General features: G+C 41.4%; 1 protein-coding gene and 1 pseudogene across 2 annotated transcripts in view; both read right to left on the bottom strand.

Annotated features, from left to right (window-relative positions):
• Positions 1-14,660, bottom strand: part of Mylk4 (myosin light chain kinase family member 4) — a 75,697-nt gene that overhangs the window by 37,059 nt on the left and 23,978 nt on the right. The gene's annotated exons all lie outside the window — the stretch shown is intronic.
• On the bottom strand, positions 11,171-11,722 carry LOC127664810 (60S ribosomal protein L19-like; annotated as a pseudogene).

Below are 14,660 nucleotides of genomic sequence, written 5' to 3'. Positions count from 1 at the left end.
TGAGTTCTTTGTATATATTGGATATTAGCCCTCTATCTGATGTAGGATTGGTGAAGATCTTTTCCCAATTTGTTGGTTGCCGATTTGTCCTCTTGATGGTGTCCTTTGCCTTACAGAAACTTTGTAATTTTATGAGGTCCCATTTGTCAATTCTTGCTCTTAGAGCATACGCTATTGGTGTTCTGTTCAGAAACTTTCTCCCTGTACCGATGTCCTCAAGGGTCTTCCCCAGTTTCTTTTCTATTAGCTTGAGAGTGTCTGGCTTTATGTGGAGGTCCTTGATCCATTTGGATTTGAGCTTAGTACAAGGAGACAAGGATGGATCAATTCGCATTCTTCTGCATGCTGACCTCCAGTTGAACCAGCACCATTTGTTGAAAAGGCTATCTTTTTTCCATTGGATGTTTTCAGCCTCTTTGTCGAGGATCAGGTGGCCATAGGTGTGTGGGTTCATTTCTGGATCTTCAATCCTATTCCATTGATCCTCCTGCCTGTCACTGTACCAATACCATGCAGTTTTTAACACTATTGTTCTGTAGTATTGCTTGAGGTCAGGGATACTGATTCCCCCAGATTTTCTTTTGTTGCTGAGAATAGTTTTAGCTATCCTGGGTTTTTTGTTGTTCCAGATGAATTTGATAATTGCTCTTTCTAACTCTGTGAAGAATTTGAGTTGGGATTTTGATGGGTATTGCATTGAATCTGTATATTGCTTTTGGCAAAATGGCCATTTTAACTATATTGATTCTACCCATCCATGAGCATGGGAGGTTTTCCCATTTTTTGAGGTCTTCTTCCATTTCCTTCTTCAGAGTCTTGAAGTTCTTGTCACACAGATCTTTCACATGTTTGGTAAGAGTCACCCCAAGATACTTTATACTGTTTGTGGCTATTGTGAAGGGGGTCATTTCCCTAATTTCTTTCTCAGCCTGCTTATCCTTTGAGTATAGGAAGGCCACTGATTTGCTTGAGTTGATTTTATAACCTGCCACTTTGCTGAAGTTGTTTATCAGCTGTAGGAGCTCTCTAGTGGAGTTTTTTGGGTCACTTAGGTAGACTATCATGTCGTCTGCATGAGCTTTTCTGCAGAGAGCTCACCTCATGGACTGTAGATAACTGCACATGAACAAATCTTAATGGATAGTACTAGTGAGAATCTAGTAGGTATAAGAATGCTTTGGAAGCAACATTCAAAATACACATTTAATAGGTAACATTTGTATTAACTGAAAAGAACCTTTAAGAATGGTTGGATTTTAGAGGCAAAAATTAAGGTCTATAATTTTAAAGTAGGTTCTAAGATTCTCATTTCAAACAGCAACACATAGTAACAAATGTTTCCAGAGTAACTCTTCCAGCCATAGAATCTCTTCATGGCATTGTAGCACTTAGGTTAAAATTTAAAACGTGAAACACAAGTAATATGTTATTCAAGTAGATGCATATCAGAAGATAGACCAGAGTGGGCCATTCAAAGTAGCTTTATCTTTTTTTTTTACACAATTTTTTTATTCGATATAATTTATTTACATTTCAAATGACTTCCCCTTTTCTAGCCCCCCACTCCCCGAAAGTCCCGTAAGCCCCCTTCTCTTCTGCTATACCACTCCTGGGCATATACCCAGAAGACTCCCCACCATGTAATAAGGATACATGTTCTACTATGTTCATAGCAGCCCTATTTATAATTGCCAGATGCTGGAAAGAACCCAGGTATCCCTCAACAGAAGAGTGGATGCAAAAAATGTGGTATATCTACACAATGGAGTACTATTCAGCCATTAGAAACAATGAGTTCATGAAATTCTTAGGCAAATGGATGGAGCTAGAGAATATCATACTAAGTGAGGTAACCCAGACTCAAAAGGTGAATCATGGTATGCACTCACTATTAAGTGGATATTAACCTAGAAAACTGGAATACCCAAAACATAATCCACACATCAAATGAGGTACAAGAAGAAAGGAGGAGTGGCCCCTGGTTCTGGAAAGACTCAGTGAAACAGTACTCAGCAAAACCAGAATGGGGAAGTGGGAAGGGGTGGGTGGGAGGACAAAGTAGCTTTATCTTATCTTTTGTTTTAAATGTAGAAGAGAGAGACTATCACTAGCTGGTTTATTTAAAGAAGAGATCACCATGTCTCTACCAGTGCTCTGTAAGCCAGCACTCTCAAGCACTGCTGTTGGGGCTCATGTTCATCAGAAGCCATCAGAGTTCATGGCTGATCTCATGGAGAATAGGCAGGAATCTAAGCAGGCCCCCTTTAGTCTTTCAACAGCTTCACCAGCTGCATTCATTCACAGGCATCCTTGTACTCCATGATAAGCAGGGCTAGTTAGCAAATTCTAGAATGTGGACTGCCTGTAAGAAAGCCTGCCCGGGCCTGTGTGCCAACCTCAAACCACTTACATCCAAGCTGAAAGGCAACAGTAATTCAAACAGCATTGCCAGTGAAACAATCAAGTGTGGTCAGTGTGGTCTCTGACTATAGCAGTACCAGTGAATTCATTAATTTATGCCATTGTGTTTCAAGAGGTGATTTTTAAATCATCCCAGTAATGTGCAATGGTTTCTAAACTTATGATGGGAATCTCAGAGATAGCTCATTTAATAAAATTGCTTGTTAGACAAGACCCTGAGCTCTCTCTTTAGAATAGATCATTGAAAGATGGTAGTAAGTAGCTAGAATTAGTGACACACATCTTTAATCCCTGGCCTGTATAATTGAGTTCCACAACAGCCAGACCTACATAGTAAGACTCAGTCTCAAGGGGAAAAGGGGGCTGGGCTGGGATGGAATGGGAATGCCGGTGACAAGCTTGCTCAGCAAGTAAAAATGGTTGCTGTAGAACCTGACAGCCTGAGTCTGCTGTCTGAAATCCACATGGTAAAAGAAGAGAACAAACTCCTACAAGCTGCCCTCTAACGTCTACATATACACTATAGACATGCAATGTGCCTCTCCTTAAAATAAGTAAATAAGTAAATAAATTTCTTTAAGAAAGTTGAATATAGTAGTGTGCAAGGTGTTTGAGAAGCAGAGAAAGAGACCCCAAAGATTGACCTCCAGCATCTTCATGCACATTTATACACATGTGTACATACAAATTCACACATATACACCCCAAAATAAACAAATTTAAACAAAGTAGAATAAAATCAGCCAAATTAAACTTTAATGGTTCGCTTGGGAATTTGGTGGTTAAGAAGACCCCTTAAGCTATGCCTGTCTTCACCAAACTGAACTCCTGCACTGGAGTTTTGAACACTGAAGCATAGGTGAGCACTCTCTGTAACACTCAACAGAGTAACTTAGCTCAAGCCTAGAAAAGTCCCGAAGAAGGCAAGCTATTCATCTCCATCAGGTGTTCACTCCAAGGGAATGTCTCTGTCAAAGCCAAAGACTGACTTGGAGCTAGATACCAGAAGTTGCATTCTGAACAAACATTGTCCAGAGACCCATGTCTAAAAAGTCTGGACACTAGCCAATGACACTAGGAAAGAGTGGAACCTTTAGGAGGTAAGGCTAGTAGGAGGAAGTGAGGCCATTATGGCTGTGCTCTTAAAGGAGAAATTAGGAGCACAGCCTCCTTCCTCTCCTTATTCCTAGTTATCATTAGATGAACAGCTTCCCTAGCACATACCTCCCACCTTGATACTCTGCCTTACCACAGGCCCAGAGGCAATGGAGCCAACCATGGACTTAAATCTCTGAAGTCATGAATCAAAATAAGCTTTTCCTTCTAATAAGCTAATAGCTCCAGGACTTTGTCATAGTATTAGAAAGCTGAATAACACAGGCTCTGATCCCATGTCTGCTGACCAACTATATACCCTTGCGGAAGTCATGGTCAACATCTGCTTCTGTCTGTTGCATATTTTCTATAGAACTGTGAGAATAACACACAGTGACATATGTGAAAGTGTTTGTAAAACAACAACAAAATAACCAAGTGCTAATTTGGTTTAGACTTCCTTTGACTAGGCATTTTCAAGATCTACACAAACACAGCAATGCAGTGATACTCCTCTCTACTGCTAAAATAGAAGGTTCTCCATGTATGAATCTCAGGGTTGAGTCTTTGCCACCTCTGCTGAAATTGGAGGAGTGTCCATGCTTGACCCTTCCACGAGGAAAAACACTGTTCTTTTTACATAACAGCCACAGAAAGCTACCCCTAGGAATATGTTAGGCAGCACATTCCCCACCCACGAAGTCAGGACAGGATATCACAGCCCTGACTCTCCTGGGGAGGTCACTAAGGAACAGCAAGGGCTGGTGGTGCAGCCAGTACCTGTTAAAGGTCACATCCTACTTTTAGACCTAAGCAGAGGCTGCCATATGTGTCCTGAATTGCCATTCGGTGAGGGTTTCTCCTCATCGAAGAGTAAGTTGTAGCCACCCCTATCCAAGTGAAGGTGAAGAACAACTTTTTGCTTGTGTGAAAAATAATACATATTCAACCCAGATGAGACGCGGTCTACAACAGTGGCTACCGTCAAAACTGGGATATTGCTGAGGAAGCAGAAAAACTGGACCTTTTTGTGCACTGTTGATAGGAATGTAACATGATACTATGCTGTGATAATGCATGTGGAAGTCCCTCAAAAGGGGGAACCTAACACCTCCATGTGATGCAGCCATGCACTTCTGTGACTTCTGGTTCTATACACACAAGAATGGAAATCGGACTGTCTTTGAGTACTATTGCTATTGCGATAAAACACCACAACTGAAAGCAAATTCGAAAGGAAAGGATATGTTTTGCTTACTCTTCCACATCACAGTCCATCATCTAAGAAAAACAGGACAGGAACCTGGAGGCAGGAGCTGAAGCAGAATCCATGGAGGAGTGCTGCTTACTGGCTTGCTCCTTATGACTTGCTCAGCTTGACTTCTTATAGCCCCCAGGACCATTAGCCCAAGGGTGGTACTGCCCATAGTGAGTTGGCCCCTCCCACATCAATATGTGGGAGGGCTTGCCCAGAAGCTTTTCTGGTGTAAGCATTTTTCAACTGAGGTTCCCTCTTCCAAACTGACTCTAGATTGAATTAAGTTGACACAAAACTAGCCATCACATGGGGCTAGGTTCACATTGTTATACATGACAGCACTATTCACAACAGTCAAAAGGAGGAACCCAACCACCCAGAGACAGAAAAATGAGTTAACAACATGTGGTGAGCCTTACAATATAATGCTTAGCAGCATTAAAAAGAAAAGACATTCTGAGAGACATGCTTCTATACAGACAAACCTGGAGAGCATTATTCTCAGTGAAATCCATCAATCAAAAAAGGATAAATGATATATTATTGCATTAATGGGAGAACTTGAAATAGATATATCCATAAGATGAAGAACATAGCAAAGTTTGTCAAGAGCTAGGAAGGTAACGGGGGTTCAATGGTTGTATTATCAGTCTGTGAGGATAAAGTTTTGGGGATGCTAATGTCAACTTGTCTGGAGAGAGCTGGGACCAAGGGCACTTAAATGAATGCACTTAAAGAAACAGGCATCACACCATAACAGAGGGGATCTCTTCTGCCAGGTTCCTATCTCCTGAGGATTGGAACTGAAATAAGTGTCAGCTAGATGGTGAAGACCACTGGGTGATTGCAAGGTGAAGAAGGAAAGATGGGAGCAAGGTAGCTCTATGATGTGTGGCCACTGTGAACTTCTGAACCTTCCTTCCAAGAGCAGCACAAGGAAATGAAAAAGAAAGCAACTTTGTTCATATTTTAAAAGTCCAGGGCTAATTCCTGTAAAGTCTGACCCTCCATAAGGCATTTCAGGCTCACATGTTAAATTTCTTTTATACAGTCTTCTTGGTAGACGTTCACACCTGATCAAACATCTGTAAATGAGCTAGTATAAAAATTGAAACCCCTGAACTATAAGGCCAATCCCCAAGCAGACCTCCAGGGCACAGACTGCCTCACACCTCTGAAATTTAATTGACACCTGCTGTGGGTGTTTGTGGCCAAGAGAGGGCCCATGACCTTATATCTCCCCCAGTACAAACTGAGATTCAGAGGTGAGGATCTTGCATGCCATATGTTGTCCCCACCCCTCAATTGGAAGTTAGACTACAGTCTTGGGCTATTCAACTTGGAAGTCTTATTGATTGAAGACGATGTGTTAGAGACTCTCAATTAAGACACTCCTATTCAAAAAAGAAAAAAGAAAAAAAAAAGAAAAGAAAAAATAAAACAACCCATAAGCAGACTTCATTATGAATCTGCACCCGATATCCAAAGTGATCCAAAACTTGAAATTTCTGAAATGCCATACAATACTACAAATAAAAAACAGCACACTCAGTCTCATATTACATACTAAAACCATTGTATAAGATGATAATCAGTGTATGTGTGCAAGTTACATATATAACATATATAAATGTCATGAGACCTCAATCCCATCCAACTATGTTACTATTAAATAAAAGCATTTCAAAATATGAAACACTTCCAGCTCAGGCCTTTCAGATAAGGGGCACTTAGCTTGTATTTCTCTTTGGGTGGGTGGGTGGGTGTCTGCTAAGGAGCTAAAAGCTTGCCTGATAAGTAGCTGGGACTCAGACCCACATCTCTGACTTTATATTTAGTGCTCCTCACTGCTACCTCCTGCTGCCTGGTCTGAGAAATACCTTAAACCCAATACCCTAAGATGTCTCCCAGAGCCGTAGAGTATTGTGAGGAGATGTGAGGAGGATTGAAATCTCCAAACCATGCACCAAGACTGCTATGCACACAGGTTTAAATGCATCTCAGCATTGTGCAAAAGTCAGACAAGTCAAAGGCTGCTAGAAATATATTCCATATCCTCTCCCATCTTCCAACTATATAGATATCTGTGAAGCTATGTCCTGCAGATTCCATTGCAGATAGGATAACCAATAAAATAATCATAAAAGAATAAAAATCTTCCATAGAGAACTGTCTGCTCTGTTATCACCTAGGATAGCAACAGGAACCTGGTCTTGGACCCATGGGGGGAAGAAAACCAAAGCTTGGGGCTCTAAACTAACATTCTAACCAGCCCTGGAATGCTTTGTTACAGGGCTTACATTTTTACACATTTAATTGACATAGTTAAGTCTCTGCTAGAAAATGCTTGCAATCTCCAGCTGATACATGGACATGTGATTGCTAGATAGTCAGTTGCTTTTATACCTGTGTGATTAGTAAGAGTCACATTTACTTGAAAAAATAACAAATAAAAACTACCCATTTGCCATATTTTAATGTGACAAATAAAATTTTAATTTTATTTCAACATGAAATAACAGAAGCGCAGATGTCACTGTGAGGGAGTCTTCCAATGTTTCTTCTTGCATTGAGTGCTGGAGGTGGGGGTGGGGTGGCACTATTGGTTGGTCATTTTAACTTTAACAGGGTGGGAAGTCAGTCTCTTATGGTCTCTGAGTGACTTTCTAAGGCCAGCTGCTGGACTCACAATGGGGGCTGTGATTCTTCTGACACCCTCTCACTGTTGTGGTACACTGAATGAAAACAGGGGCTGGCTTTGCGCACAAGTCTCCTGGCTTCCCAGGAGAAGCCAGCAGCATTCTTCACAGAAAGACTCTTCAAAGGGCAGGATGTGCAGCTAAATCTTGAGCTACATTCTTGAGTTACATCCACCCACACATGGGGAAAAACATTCCCATCAGCTTCACACGTACAAAAAGCACAATGAATGTTTATCCAGGACAGAGAGGAACACAGGAAGACAAAGGAAGTGGAAAGGAGCAGGGTCCAGCACTAGGAAGACCAACAGGCAGCAAGTGGGAAAACAAGCATCAGCCCTGGGACCTGGAAGGCAGGGATGAGGTTTGCCTCCATGTGCCCTAACAGTCCTGAAGGAATTGAAAGGATGTGACGGTGCCCCAGGACAACTATCAGCTTAAAAGCACTACAATATACAATAACAATTTGTCCAACTGCAGAATGGAGGGCTAATAAGTCAGTATTTACTTGCTAAGAGAATATGCAGCATCTTCGCCTTGTGCTACTTGCCTATGCTCACTAGTTTATTAGCTATAACTGAAACCTGACCTTTTACACTTTGTCTTGTCACAGTTTTCATAAGGATAAGCCAAAACAATTCCAGTTCAAATAGATGGGAAGTCTATTAGAAAACCATCGAACAGAGTGGTGTGTGGAGCATTAGCCTCACATCTTCACCATTTGTAATCAGAAGAATTAGTTCATTTTTTAACCCAATTTTAACTATTTTGTAATAACCACTAGTATTTTCTCTTACCTGTGTTTGCAATCCATTTGCAAGCTTCTCCATTACTTTTGTTTTCAATGTTGGGGATAGAATCCAAGACCTTTCATGTATTAGGCAACACATCCTACCACTGACCCACACTTACACCCCCACCCACACCCTCATCTTCATCCACACCTACACCCACATCCTCATCCATACCCATACCCACACCTACAAGGCTCTTTTAAAACTGAATTCTCTTAGAGCCAAATAACCCTATTAAAAATGGGGTACAGAGCTAAACAAAGAATTTTCACCTGAAGAATTTCAAATGGCTGAGAAGCACCTTAAGAAATGTTCAACATCATTAGTCATTAGGGAAATGCAAAGCAAAACAACCCTGAGATTTCAGCTCACACCAGTCAGAATGGCTAAGATTAAAAACTCAGGAGACAGCAGGTGTTGGCGAGGATGTGGAGAAAGAGGAATACTCCTCCACTGCTGGTGGGATTTTAAGCTGGTACAACCACTCTGGAAATCAGTCTAGTGGATCCTCAGAAAACTGGCTATGACGCTTCTGGAGGACCCTGCTATACCACTCCTGGGCATATACCCAGAGAATTCCCCGGCATGCAATAAGGACCCATGCTCCACTATGTTCATAGCAGCCTTATTTATAATAGCCAGAAGCTGGAAAGAATCCAGATGTCCCTCAATGGAGGAATGGATACAGAAAATGTGGTATATTTACACAATGGAATACTACTTAGCAATTAAAAACAATGAATTCATGAAATTCTTAGGCAAATGGTTGGAACTGGAAAATATCATTTTAAGTGAGGTAACCCATTCACAAAAGAACACACATGGAATGCAGTCACTGATAAGTGGATATTAGCCCAGAAGCTCTGAATAGCCAAGACACAACTCACATATCAAATCATTCCCAAGAAGAAGGAAGGAGAGGGCCCTGGTCCTGGAAAGGCTAGATGCAGCAATGTAGGGGATTACCAGGACAGAGAAGAGGGAGGGGGATGAGGGGGGGATGGTGGGGAGAATAGGTGGAGGGAAGAGGGCTTATGGGACTTATGGGGAGGGGGAACGGGGAAAGGGGAAATCATTTGGAATATAAACAAAGATTATAGAAAAAATAAAATAAAACTGAATTCTCTTCCTGTCAAATAAGACAAAGATAAACTTTACCAAGCCTGTTATCTTTACCTGTAAATGAGCAGTGTCTGTATGAAGTTGTCCTGGGTGATATCAGAGGTCTCACACTAGAGACTTGGGTTGTTTAAAAGCTATTCGCTCTCTCCTGAACGGACACTAAGGTCTCAGTACTGCTAACATGGTACAGGAATGTTAGGAGGACTCCCACTTGAAACTGAGCTCTACACGTTTTCTATCCAGCACTCTTGTGTTATGTCTCCCCACACACGGGAGGCTACTCCAGCCAGCTTCACACCCCGGGCCACTACACTGAGTCCATATCAGAAAGCAGGGAGAAAGAAGAGAGAAAGGAGGGCGGTGTGGAGGGAGGGAGGGGGACTATGCCCTGCTGCTTCCTTGGATGTCACTAAAAGAGCAACAAAGAGATTTGAGAATAACAAACACATTCACACAGTCAAAAGAGATGAGACAGAAGGCAACACTAGTAGAATTTTGGAACTAAATATCACCAAAACAGTCAAATTTTAAAGAGAACAGAGGGAAAAATGGGAAGAAACTTGAGTTCCATATTGAACCTCCATAAGTCTGCTTCCCAAGCAAATAGCAACAAACAAACAAAACAAAATAAAAAAAAAAAAAAAAAACAGCCAGAAACACAAGGTCTCAAATTATTCCAACTATCCATCATGTTGCAGGGAGCACATAGAGGTTATAGTCCACTTAAATGAGAAGATCAAACAAACAAGCAAACAAAAAACAAACAAACAAACCTCAAAAACCAAAAGAGGCAGTCCAACATAGAGAACAGCTCACTCACACACCATCTGTGCTTTGGGTGGAGTGGGATGAAGGCAAGACTGCCCAGAACTGCTTTGGAGAGTTTTCTCTAAGAACATAAAGTTTGTAGACTATATAATACATATGAGTGTGTGTAAAATGATTTATATAGTTAGTATATAGTTCAGCTTTTTTTACTAACAAAAAAAATTTAGATAAAGGCAACTAAACCTCTGGGGGCAGAGGAGAGTTTAGCAAGAAATAAAAGTTATGATAATGTTCCACCTTGCAATCACTCACAAGCAGGATTTTCAAGAAGCACTTAATTCTTAATTAACAAAATTTAGTAATAATTCCATGTTTAGAGAACAGGATGAAGAAGGACAAACTAATAAGTTTGTGTCTGTGTGTGTGTGCGCGTGTGTGTGTGTGTGTGTGTGTGTGTGTGTGTGTGTGTGTGTGTGTATGTGTGTAGCGTAGTATAGGTGTGTGCATGAAGTGTGTTGGAGGTAGAAAGTGGGAGAGACCTAATTTTTATCTCCTTTTATAATAAGTCATTTTTTAAAAGAAAACTTAAGTATGAAAAGCAAAAGAAACAAACATGTACTATTTGGATGGACAGAGGAAAGTGCTAAACAAATTAGTCAATTAAATGAAAGTGTCCATCTCTGGTGAAGAAGAAATGGGGGGAGGAGCATGGATTGCTGTTCTCACAAAAACCTCATAGAACTTTATGAGTTTTCATAACACACACACACACACACACACTACATATATAAAAATATGTTATATGTAACAACATTAAATATTTAATATTATAGTTATAAGTAGAGTGTCCTAATTGTAGCCTGGCATTCACTGCTTTATCATCTCAATAATTAGCGGTTTTCAATAAAATGGAAGTTTTTTGTGTTTGCACTTTTTTTTTTAGGCTTGTTTTATTTTAATGACTGATCCATGTGAGGCCCCAGCCAGGCCACTATGTACAGACAGGGGAAGCTTTATTTCTTGGTCTCTTCCTCTTTGGACAGAGTCTTGGAGATCTCTTCCTTCTTGGCCTCTAGGAGCTCCTCCGGCGCTTTCGTGCTTCTTTGGTCTTAGACCTGCGAGCCTCAGCCTGGTCTGCAGTCAGCTTGTGGTTGTGCTCCACGAGAATTCGCTTGTTTTTGAACACATTCCCTCTGACCTTCAGGTACAGGCTGTGATACAAATGGTGGTCAATCTTAGATTCCCACTATCTCCTAACAAGCCAGCGAAGGGTCCTCGTCCTTATCCAGATCACCTTCTTGGGCATCTGAGCGTTGGCAGTACCCCTCCTCTTCCCTATGCCCATATGCTTGCCCTTCCGTCAGGCCAAGGTGTCCCTTCCCCCCCACACACCCCCGCAGTGAGCCAGGGAATGGACAGTCACAGGCTTCCAGGTGATCAGCCCATCCTGATCTGCTGACGGGAGTTGACGTTGGCGATTTCATTGGTCTCATTGGGGTCCAAGCAGACCTTTCTTTCCCACAGCGGAGGACACTAGAGGCGAGCCTCTTCTGTAGCCCGAGCATACTCGTGGCTGCGGACGCAGCAGCAAAAGGAAAGAGCTCGTGTTTGTACTTCTTTAACATCATTTTATTTTAGATTCGTTTTCCTGTCTGCATATATGTATACTGTTTATATGTCTGGTGTCCATAGAGGTTAGAAGAAAGTGCTGGACCCCCTAGAAGTGAAGTTACAAATGTTTGTGGGCCACCATGTGGGTTCTGGGAACTGATCCTAGGTCTTCTGCAAGAGCAACAAATGCTCTTAACCACTGAGCAATCTCTCTAGACCCTTTCCTCAGTTTTTAAAAAAGCTTAGTGAATGCTGACAGTTGTCAAAGCATTAAGTAAGATTTGAAACATACGTCTTCTATTCCCTATTTTCCCATACCATAGGGGAAAGTCGACTTTATAGCTCTAATTTGAAACAAATCTGCTCAAGAAATCTAGCAATCAAATATTTAGAAATACAGAATATGCAACCATTTCTCAAGAAAGGCAGTCTCCTCTGCCTGAGTCACCATAAGGTTCTCCTGCCCTTACTGGCAGTGCCGAGTCTGTATTTGTCTTCCTGTATGCCTCCTTCATTCATGGTCCAGTCAGAGATTTCTGGGAAACTCGAGATTTGGCCTTTTGACATTCATTGAGAGCTCAGGGGGAAGACGGCCAGGCTTGCATCATTCTGGTTCCAGTCATCTCTGGCTAGACAGATACCCTTCATTAGGTTTCTGACATTCATGGAGGTCTCACCTATGATCAGTTGCTACCACTGGCTCTGTTGACAGAGCCCTTTGAAGTTGACATTGTCCTCTTCCTGCAACCCATTTCTGTGACATTTCTCTTTGTTTAGCATCTACCTCAGATGAACCATCCACACGCAAGACATTCTAGAAACTGCTTAGTCATCCCTAATCTAAGGTGCCATAGAAACTTGGTCTGGACAGGGACAGGAGTCCTGGAGAGTCCAATGTATAGGAGCTATAAAACGTTACCACTGATTTTGATCCCATTAAGGAGAAATCAAGACATAACTCATATTAAAACGTAGCTACAAATATTTTGTCAGCCTATGCTTAAGATATGATCTATGAAATGAAAGTCATGGGAAAACATGTTCTAGAGTTGGGAGATGAAGTGTTAATGGTTTGGTTTTCAGTGAGGCACCTCTGAGAGGCAGGAGAGCCTTTAAGAGCGAAGGGCTTAGTAGGAAGACACTGAGGCACGTGCCCAGGAAGGGGCTTGTGAGACTCCCAAGCCCTCCTCACTCTCTTAGTTATTGCCCCTGGGGTAAGTGGTTTGGTTTGCTCTACACTCCTATCATGATGTGTTGCCAGTCTACCTGGGGCCCATAAGCACTGAGTCAGCCCAGACAAAGGCTGGAATCTCAAAAACAGAGACTCAGGCAACTCTTTCTTCCTGCAGGCTGATGATCTCAGGTGCTAGTTGTAGAGACATCTGGCTAACATATCATGAAATCCATCCTTTGACTTTCTTCCTTGCTTTCTTTTCAATCTGTTGCTTAAAAGGCCAAGAGACTCGAACTTACTATTCCAAAGCTTATCATTTATTGGGTATCTTGAGGAATCTATTCTGCAGTGATAAAGTTAACAGTGGAAGCCTACCTAATCAAATGTTCTAAGCAGGGTGCAAATCCCATACCACACGAAGAGAGACTTATCTCCTTTGTGATAATAAAAATATGGGATGTGGAGAGCTTCATATTCTAATAACATAAGAAACACAAAACTCAAGCATATTGAAACTCTATTGAAAGTAAGTTGTATGTAAGATGTTAAACTTCTCTTTTGAGTTAAATCTTGATAGGCAGAGCATTTTAAAATAGCCTTATGTGTTTGGCAGAGTGTGTCACCAGAATTCAAAGTTTATCTAATTTTGATATTTCAAATCATTCTATAGTTCAGAAGCTCTACGTGTATATTGAGCATTTGACCTTTTATGATATGCCTAGCAGGCACTTGCTTATTTAGCCACAAATGTTTTACTTTGAAAGCCTATTCTGGAATATAATTGTCTCAGTATTTGGAAGGCCTGTTTTTATATACTAAAGTGAACATTCCTGGTCTCTTATTTTAAACACACTGATTTGAAGGGTCTCCCAAGAAGCGGGCTATACCATGGTACCAGCCCTTTCCCTTGGCTTACTCATTGCTGTCTGCCAAATACCTCATATGGGTAGAAGCATCCGAATACTTGTAATAAAAAGTCTTGTCCTTACGCACAATGTGTTTAGGAGATATGCGCTATATATGAAAAATCCAAAAATAGTATTGAGACTCTCTGCTGACAGAATTTCTACAAGTAAAATGTTTCAGGTTAGACAGATGTAATAAAAAGCAGAGAAGATGGAGTACGTGTGAAGAGAGTGAGGGATCTGGACAGACAAAGCCATATCCATTTCTCCCAAGAAATTGTTTTAAAAGATTTTAGTAGGCGGGCAAGCAGTTAGCATGAAACCAGATCTTTAGTGTTAGGTGTTTGCTTAAGTAGATTTCAACTCTGGAATGTTCTCCTTTCCGCCCTTGAGAAAATTACTTAAATGCAGAGGAGACAAAGGCCATGCCCAGAGTTGCTGGGTTCTTACCAGAGATGAGGAAGCAGAAAAGTTGGAATGGCTCAAGGGAACCACAAACCAAAGTAGCCTCTAATTGTCAGCTCTGCCTACAACTACCTGAAGACAACTCAGGCTTAATAAATTACCAAGTAAATACCTCCACATGGTATTATTACCTCACAGCAGGAAAGCCCCATTTTGTGGTAGCTAATGCATTTAAACATCTCAGAGTGTGATCCAAAAGGTGGTGCTTACAAAGGCCTTTATGCAAAGAGCAGAGGTGCAGGCAGCTAGGGCGGAATCCAAAAGGCCCATGTTTGTCATTCTTCCTGAGGCAATGGACTTCATGATGTAAAACTCAAAGGTTGTTCCCTCCATCCTCAGCAAAACCAG

The sequence above is a fragment of the Apodemus sylvaticus genome, chromosome 14, assembly GCF_947179515.1.
Source record: "Apodemus sylvaticus chromosome 14, mApoSyl1.1, whole genome shotgun sequence".
Classification (NCBI taxonomy): Eukaryota; Metazoa; Chordata; class Mammalia; order Rodentia; family Muridae; genus Apodemus; species Apodemus sylvaticus.
The sequence above is the reverse complement of the archived record's forward strand: the minus strand, read 5'-3'. Positions and strand labels throughout refer to the sequence as shown.